The following is a 9,250-nucleotide window of genomic DNA, read 5'->3' as shown; positions in this document are numbered from 1 at the left end:
GTTCCCCGCAAGCCAGCTGGTACTCTGTGAAGGGCATAAAAGTGCTTGCCAGTGTACTTGCCAGTGAGGGTGTGTGTGTGTGTGTGTGTGTGTGTGTGTGTGTGTGTGTGTGTGTATCTTGACCACAAACACCCATGGCATCTGGAAATCAAAGATCGTTTACATCTGTGCCACTTGCTTGTTCAGACAAGCTACATGGAAGCTTCAAATGACCTTTTGGAAACACAAGGTGACAAGGCATAAACACAAAACCTCACACTCATGCACAACAAAATAAAACTGACAAATAGGCCATGCCAAACCTTTAGTTCTGGCTTATTTTTTTATGACCATTTCAAAATAACCTCAGGCAGACACTAATTTTCCTGTATTTGTGTCACACAATCACAACAAATCATTATGTCCAAACATGTGCAAAGTTCTACGTAAACATGCTCTCAAGTGGTTAAGACAATATCCAGACTCAAGCCACTTCAGACTGATGACCATAGATGTAATCAACATATTTAAGTTTTCTCTTGCTACATCCAAGAAATAAGAACATCTCATAAAGACTGTTTATCTTTATACTTCATACTTCATACTTCATAAAGAGAAGAGGTTTCATCACTGTTTAAATCGAATTTGATGCTTTGTGTACAGCCTGCCAAATGTAGAGTTAAAGAGGATGACAGAGACAGAATACCATCATACAAGAAACATAGAGTAAACTGAACCATCAAACCTGTGATATAGGCCTAGTGGAACTGCATAGGATTCAAGACACTATTTTCTCTCTGTTTACATTTGTAATGTGGCCATTACTGCCATTGAATCCAAACAGACAGGAGGCAAGACCAAATAGAGTTATGAGTATTGACGTTTGGAATTAAACTTAACCACCCACAATATCAGCCGTAAAAAGCTCAGCCAGCCCAATCCACTTCTTATTCACATTCACAAAATTATCTTTTAATTCCATGACCCTGCTTGACCCTATGCAAGACAGGGGAATGTGACCTATGACACGTCGTCTCATATAAACTGCACCCCCAGCCTCTGTCCCCTCTCCATGGGAAGCCCGGTTTGGAGAACAGGAAGTGCGGATCAATGGCATCAAGCCGTCGTGCTCTGACCTTTTCCCTCATGGCCAGGAAGCAGGAAGTGAAGCAGCAGAACAGGAAGTGAAAGAAGAGAACCTACATCACAAACATATTTCTGACTCACGCTTTTAGTGTCAATTAGAAACCCCAACCACACAGAACGTGACGCTCCCAGTTTTAGTTATTAGGCTGGAACAATTATGGATGTCTATGTGACTGGCTGTAGCAAGGAGCTAAAGAAAAAACAGTACAAGATCAAGAGTGTTAAAAGTAAATAACACGTATGTATAACAAAGATGTTACTCTCAGTATTATTCTAAAAAGAGAAAATGTCAGTTTACTACATCCTCTTCCTCTAGTTTGGATTTGTTTAAATGTTGAAAATTACACTGTACACTGTAGCAGTCAACAATGGAATTAACCAATATATTCACTGCAGTGATACAACCAGTGTAGGGGACGTATAAGTATAAGTAAGTATATATACTCTTTTGATCCTGTGAGGGAAATTTGGTCTCTGCATTTATCCCAATCCGTGAATTAGTGAAACACTCAGCACACAGAGAACACACAGTGAGGTGAAGCACACACTAATCCCGGCGCAGTGAGCTGCCTGCTACAACAGTGGCACTCGGGGAGCAGTGAGAGGTTAGGTGCCTTGCTCAAGGGCACTTCAGCCATGCCTACTGGTCGGGGTTCGAACCGGCAACCCTCCGGTTACAGGTCCGAAGTGCTAACCAGTAGGCCACGGCTGCCCCCCACGTGACAATCATATGACATTTTCCAATGTTAAGTAGAAGTCCACTGCAAATTCAATCACTGGAATGGGACCCCCACCCATTAGCACAACATCTCACTTCCATGACTCAGCAAATTTGCGAAATGCAACACTCTCATACCCTGAAATTGAGCGGGACGTTCGGTCAACTTAAAGATATTACTGGAATCATTTCAAATGGCATACACAAGAACACAAGCGCTCCATATGGAAGAGTAGGCCTACACCCAGCTATACCCAAGGCTATTCCAGAAACGTTCTCTCGGTGTGACGGACTCTCCAATGCAAACATTAACACTGCATCAACTGCAATAACAAACGGTGTGGAGCCACGTGTTAGCATAAGGATTACTCTCCTGCGAACACAGTCCTCACACAAAGCAGGGGACGGGAGAGACAGGGCTGACCGAGGGCAGCCACTAATAAGGCCAGACTGTACGATTCTAGGTGGCTGGCCGTCTGGGTCAGTACCACGGTGGTTCTGGCGGACTGTGTGCCATTCGGACCGGGCTGGACCATGCCGTGACATGCAGAGCGGAGGCGCTGCTGAGGGGTGTTGTTTGTGATGAAGCCTCTGGATCTGATCAATAGGGCTCTCTGTCTCTGCTCATCGGCAGAGTGGAGGAAGGGGAGGAGGGAGGGACGTGTGAATGGACAAGAAAAAGCTTCTCATCCAGATCCAAAAATTCTGGCACAATAACATGAAGGGCTCTTGCAGAATGACAGGCAATCAGTTTATGTCTGAGTGTGAGTGTGAGCGTGTTCTGACCAATTGCTGTAGGTTCTGCAAAGACACACTTGCAAAGGTTCTGCAAAGTGTGCACTTGCTGTACGGTGAAAAGAATTCTCTGAAAAGGACTTTGTTTAGAGACCAAATGTAAAGTGTGTGCACTTGCACACACTTTACTCAATCTCTCGGTTAACACAGCCACACATTTTGAATAACAATGTAGAACAATGCTGACAATATTGGTGGCTTGTCTCTACAAGGACATTTGGTCTCTAAACAAAGTCCTTTTCAGAGAATTCTTTTCACCGTACAGTAAGTCACTCTTTCTACACCAAAGTCCTTAAACCTAGATCTTGTGATGACAATGAGCTTCCACATCATCTATCAATGTCCCTCTTTTTTCCAATCTGTGTTCTGTCTCTCTCTCTCTCTCTGTCCCCCTCTCTCTCTCTCCCTCTCTCGCTCCCAGCCTCTCAAAAAACACTTTGTTCCTCTGAGAGCGAATGAGGGAAAAACCTGCAGCGTTTTTGGCAAGCCCTCTCATCCCCTCCGTTCTAAATCCCCCACCTCCCTCACCACCACCCCCACAACAAAACCCCCACCCTCACAATTCAGGGCTCTGCCTGGGCCCAAAAGAGAGAAGCGCCCTCCATCAAAGTCCTGACTGTTTACTGGCCTTTCTGCCTTTCAAATGAGAACCACTTGCACTGTGGAAGACGAAAAGGGGAAGAAAAAAGACTGTCAGAGAGAGAGAGTGTGTGTGTGGGAGAGACAGAGAGAGAGAGAGAGAGAGAGAGAGAGAGAGAGAGCAAGTAAAATGAGAAAACAAATAATGAAAGCAGAGCGAAAGGGATAAAAATAAAATTAAAATAAAACATTCAACAAACTCAACAAGGGCAGAACAATCTATCAGTGAAAGTTTGGTCAGTGACTTGTAGGGTATCAAAAGCATTCTTTTTACATCTTGGAACACCCCCAATAACAACAGAATGCATCTTAGTGACACAACTTCACCATCGGTCCTTATCCTCTTACAGTGGGCACGTTGGGATGATTATAAAATTCCACATTATCCATGAGCATATGCCTTCTTAGAGGGCTTTAGAGGATTTGTAAGAACTCTGTACCACATATAACAATCACCAGCCACATACAGTATTCAGATTTGGAACAGCTTACGTAATCTCCAAATGTGTGACACATATGTTGCATGCTACAGTGGTTGGCAGATGCTATCGACATAGGCAATAATGTAAGCTTACAAGGCCACGCACGAAGTGTATGAAACATATTTGACATCAAGCGTATTTCTGCGCTGGGCTTGGCGTTTACAGATGGGAGAGGGATGTGTCATTGAGGGAGTCATAGTGCTTGTGTTCTTCCCAATCGAAAGCCACAGAGGCCCTTTACGCCTCACGCCTGCCTCTGTGGGAGCGCAACACAATAGAGCTCTTTCTGTTTGGAGATTGCATAGAGAGCTCCTCACTAAGAGAGAGAGAGAGAGAGAGAGAGAGAGAGAGAGAACAAAGGGAGAGTACTTTACATAAAGTTAAGTACTCGTGCAAGCCTAGCCTACACTGTATGACCACTCTCATCCAACAAGGACCCTCAATGCACTGGTATACAGGACACAAGATAAAGGAAACATCTAGCTCATATTCTGTAAAAACCATAACCATAACCATAACCATCTTCACCTAAAATATCGGTCTATTACATGTGTGCAAATGCCCACGCAATAAACACACTAACACATATAGTAACCTTGACTCCCATGGAGGCCGAGCCTGTGGGTCTAAGCCACTTCCAGGTCAAGTCTGTCATTTAAGGCAATTTATAGCCAGGAGCTCCTTGAAGGGAATCCCAGCCTCAAATAAATGCCCAAATCGCCCAGACCATAATGCAACTGCTCCACCACCACTCCTCCCCATCAGTGCAGTCCCTATCACTCTCTGTTTAGACAACTCCTATGGGAGCTTCAGCTTTCCTCAGCACTGCTCACACCTCCTCATGCTCTGGAGAGGCTATTTCAAGGAGCTTAAATGAGGGGGTATATTTAAGGAGTGGCGCTAGTCGAAAAATATACAGTAAAACTCACTGATTTACTTTGCCAGCGAGTCTATCTAGGCAGTCTGTTCTCATGCATTCCAAAGCTTGTGTACAGTAAATGTACGAGAAAGAGTCAGGCATGGATATTGAAATAAACTATGTGCTCCAATCAGGTGTTCTGAGTACACCATGTTTTCCACTGTAATAAGAAACATGGAAATTAGACAAAAACACCCACCCACTAAGAATGATATCTTAGACCCAGAAACGTTCTACATGAGGGTGTGAAGGTATGTAGCTTGAGGGACAAAAAATAGACAAACTAATTTAAACTTCTCTGTAAAGGAGCAAATGAGATACCAGACTTTTTTGTAAAACTCTAGCAATCAACTTTAAGCTCAGAACTTTAGGCTCTTTTCATATGGGACCAAACAGACTCATTTTATAACCTTGAAGATTTTGATCTAATCCATGTAGAGCCTGACTGACTGTCATCATGAACATATATAGTACATGGTTTGATTTCTGCTTTTCACTTTCAAGACCTCATACAATTACTTTGCTTTGAAATGTGTCTTAAGGTAAAGGCTAACAAACAGTCCTGACTTCTCAATTAACCTAACTTTCAGTATGATCTAATGCAGCCTATAGATATGGGATTTGTTCTCCCTGGAGAGCTCTTCCTTGCACATGAGGCAGCTGGCCCACATGTAAGATAAATCTATTATTAGCACCTGTCTGGTGTATCATGGGGGCTACATCATGTGTAACATATTCATAACCTACAAATACCTTTCCTGATATCATTCCTTACCTCATTCTATCAACAATACTATATTTGTTACATTATTGACTATTTTCCATTAATAACAGTGTCGTAGTATAGTAATTATGATGACTAGCCGATAACAAGACTATATTTTCTGTTGGGGAGGCCATATCACTTCCCAAAATCTGGAAGAGTTAAAAACAAAGGGTAGCTGTTCAAAAAGCTAGGTGTCAGGTAAGCCTATCTGTGTAGGTTTGGGAATTATGGTTAATCCCAGTCACTCAACAGGGACTCAGAGAAGGGATTGGGAAAAGTGTGGCCTAGAGGGTGCGGGGCGGCATACCGGCAAGACATGGAATGATAATCTGGCTTTATGGAAAAGGTCTGAAGCAAGAGCCGGACGACAGGGTTCAGGATGAAAGGGCCAGGGTGGGCAGAAACAGGATATGGAGGGCTAGGGTGAGCTGGGCCGCTGGGCACATTGTACAGACCAGCACTTTTACACAGAGCACTCCTTGTTTCGCTCAGTGGCTCTGGCCTCTGCCAAGGAGGGAATACCACACTGAACTGCTCTCTGATCAGTCTCATGGTTGGTCCACACAAGCATGGCTATGCTTAATAATTTTAGCCTTGAACAGATGATTCAGTCTCCAAACCTGTTTTGGGGGTCCTTGTAAAACACTTGTAGCAAAGTAGTGTGTATAGGCCACAGTACAAAACTGGGTCTTGCTTGAGGTAAATGTTACATGATGGGAGAAAGACAACATACCAGGAGGAGTAATTCAGTTGGTGAGTTACAGGAAGTTAGAGGACATTGTCCTCTGATAAAAATCAACTCCACACAAAGGCCCTATAGTCAGCTGAGATGAATGGGAGAGACAGTCATATGCCACACAAAGGTCAAGGAGATGCCAATTGATGTTAAAAAAAAAAAGGGGGGGGGTGGAGGTACTGAACGGGTCAGTTGCATTGAGACGTTGAGTCTGCAATGAACAACTCGACAATTCATGGAATCTTCTTAAAACAAACACCCAGAGCCTTAAGGAGATGACAATGCAGACAGGGAGCAGAAGACAGCCATACCATGCCCTTATAGAGCGGACTGGCCTCATCCTCAACCCAACTAGTATATGCAGCTGTTTTCAGTACACAACTTGAGTTCAGAGACTCCTTTCTCAAGGATCCTATGTTCAAAACCCGGCCCATCCCCCAAAGCTGCCTAAAAGTCAGGGTAGGAAAAGACAATCTAGAATCTAGCCTCACTCTCGATGCAGCGCAATTGTAATGGTTGTAATTTGGTGGAAATTGGAGGCGGAATTACCTATATCTGAATATCACAGATACCTTTGCATTTTGGGCAAAATACTCATAATAACATCAGCTAATACAGCAAAAACCTTAACAGATGTTTTTGCTGCGGTTACTACCAATGGGCAAATTACTCATAATAACATCAGCTAATACAGCGAAAACCTTAACAGATATTTTTGCTGCGGTTACTACCAACCAAACCATCCAACTACCCTGAGGTTGTCTGTGGTTACAGTTAGACATTACTGATACTCTGTACGTTAGGTCAGACCAACAGCAGACCTCATTAACCTGATATCAAAGGGGCCAGCTAAAGAAAAGAATAAAACTACAGATATCTTTTAAATGTTCAGTCCCGACAATGCAAAAATTTAAACCGATTAAAGTCTAATCTGCTGTTCAACTGCAGACTATACAAGGCTTCAATAGTTACACGTACAAAAAAATATCAGGCAAGCAGGGGAATGACTTCATCCCACAGACACACTGATCTTGCCGAGCTGGGCTGAGTGCAGCTGAGCTTGGCAAGCTTTAGGCCACATGCAACCTGTGTATCTAATGGATTCAGTTTCTAGAGGACAGATAAAGCTATGGACCAGAGCCCAGAGGGAGAGACAGTGTTTTGTTGTGCATTTCTCCATCCAAATGTGGACCCCTCAAAGGATTTGGGAGGAGGAGCAGGAAGAAACAGCTGGATTTCATAGCTTCTAAACTGATTTGACTCTTAGGCCTTTGACAAGTTAGAGGCTTCCCTCACCTGGTTTCCCAGGGACTTAAATAATAATAACGCAGCTGCTGAAGGACAAGGTTGAGGATGGGGGGGGGGTTGGGGGGGAACAGACCAGTCAATTCCAGTAGGGCAAATACCTGAGGCAAGGATAATAATGACTGATTCGTTATTTTTGTTTGGAGAATAAAAGTCTTGGACAAACCCTTTGGGCCAGATAACCATAATGAGGTCATGATGAGGCCAGGATAGAGGGTTCTACTGGCAGTCAATATTAGATTCTCTTTCAGTAGGTCAAATTGACTTGATCACTCTGAGACCTAGTGATTGACTGCTCTCATCAACATGTAGGCTGAAATCCTGGCAAGGGTAGGGCCCTAGCTGTCTGAGTGTTTTCAGGGTGCCCTAGTCAGCGCCATATGGCCCAAGCCAACTGGGGGTTGACAGAAATGAGGGGGTAGCGAGTGTGTTGGGGGGAGTGAAACTGGAGACGCGGTGTGACTTTGCCACAGAGGGGATCCAAGCTATCATTACACTCCCAATGCAAGGCACCCTCCCACCACTAAACATACATCCACAAGTGCTTTCAAGTCATCCCCAGCCAAAGCCTGGGACCATAGAAACAGTGGCAGCGTAAAGCTCACTGATTTTTGTGATACGTCGGTCAGATGAGGAGGTTGACTTTACCTGAAAATGTAGAAACAGACACATTTGCAATGTCTAGTCACTGTCAACTGATAATCTTCAGAAATCCTCTAAAGTAACACAGGTTGCTCAAATTATTTAGCACGGTTCCCATTGCTGCAGCACTCACCAACAAATACGGTTATTTTTCACGCAGATTCCTTAGTAAAATATGAAACAAATGCTACCTTTCCAGTCTAGTTAACAGTCTGTTACACGATATTGCCAAACAAAGTTTAACATTAGCCTAATGTTATTGCTATGAACTTTATGCTTTTATCTGAACACCGCTAACTTACTTCCTACAGTTGCTACTTTGCAGGAAAGGAAAGGCAGCGATAAAGCAGCATCTGAACTTGGCAAGTTTCAGCTTTTAAAACTGGGTCAAATAGTTTTTTCTCCACTCGTTAAAGAATATCCGTGATGTCCTGATTATACAGTTAACGTTATATTCAGTCAGAATGAGAAAGAGTGTTAGTTTGACTTACCGACTCACGTCAGCTTCGGGGGTCTTATGCTTTCCGTGGGAACGGACAAGCATTGATTGGAGAATAAAGTAGGAAAGTTAAACAAATGGAACAAGCAAGCCAAAAGATGATTGCTAAATTATGTCCATTCAAAAATGTTGTCGACTCAGCCGTTAGCAGAAAAACGCGTTACAGTAGGCTACTACAGTTAGTTAGCTTTTGTCCTTGCAAAAAATAACAAAAAGGAGGGAGATACTATTGTGTGAGCGTGTCAGAGCATGGTCCAGAGTCGCTCAATGTTTAATGTTTATTCATGGGTGTCCTTATTTCTCTGCCGTGTCTAACTAACGCTAGCACAAGTAGCCAGTTGGCTAGCTGGTCACGTCTGGAAAAAGTTATCTGGCTCTCAAGCCTCCCTCCCTCTCTCTCTCTTCCTCTCTCACTCACTCACTTCTGGTACCCATGGGCTTCTCTTCCTCTCTTGCCTGTGTGTTGTTGGAGGACTTCTCCGCCCTTCCCTCCCTCGTCTTGCGAGTTGCAACCAGCCAGCAGCTGAAAACGTTTTGACATCATAGCCAAAAGACCATCTGTTATTGTCGGTTGTTTGAAACTCAGAAAAGGAGGGAGAGATGGACCCTTCAAAACAAGCCTCA

At 43.7% G+C, this 9,250-nt stretch overlaps 1 protein-coding gene across 2 annotated transcripts in view; it reads right to left on the bottom strand.

Annotated features, from left to right (window-relative positions):
• Positions 1 to 9,250, bottom strand: part of LOC121707507 (transmembrane protein 198-like) — a 20,822-nt gene extending 11,572 nt beyond the window's left edge. Inside the window, exon 1 of one of the 2 annotated variants that reach the window (XM_042090141.1) lies at positions 9,049 to 9,250. The gene's annotated coding sequence lies outside the window, so the exon portion shown is untranslated. The other variant, XM_042090140.1, reaches the window with a different exon arrangement.

Source organism: Alosa sapidissima, chromosome 4, assembly GCF_018492685.1.
Source record: "Alosa sapidissima isolate fAloSap1 chromosome 4, fAloSap1.pri, whole genome shotgun sequence".
NCBI classification, from domain to species: Eukaryota; Metazoa; Chordata; class Actinopteri; order Clupeiformes; family Clupeidae; genus Alosa; species Alosa sapidissima.
This window is presented reverse-complemented; position numbering and strand designations above follow the sequence as displayed.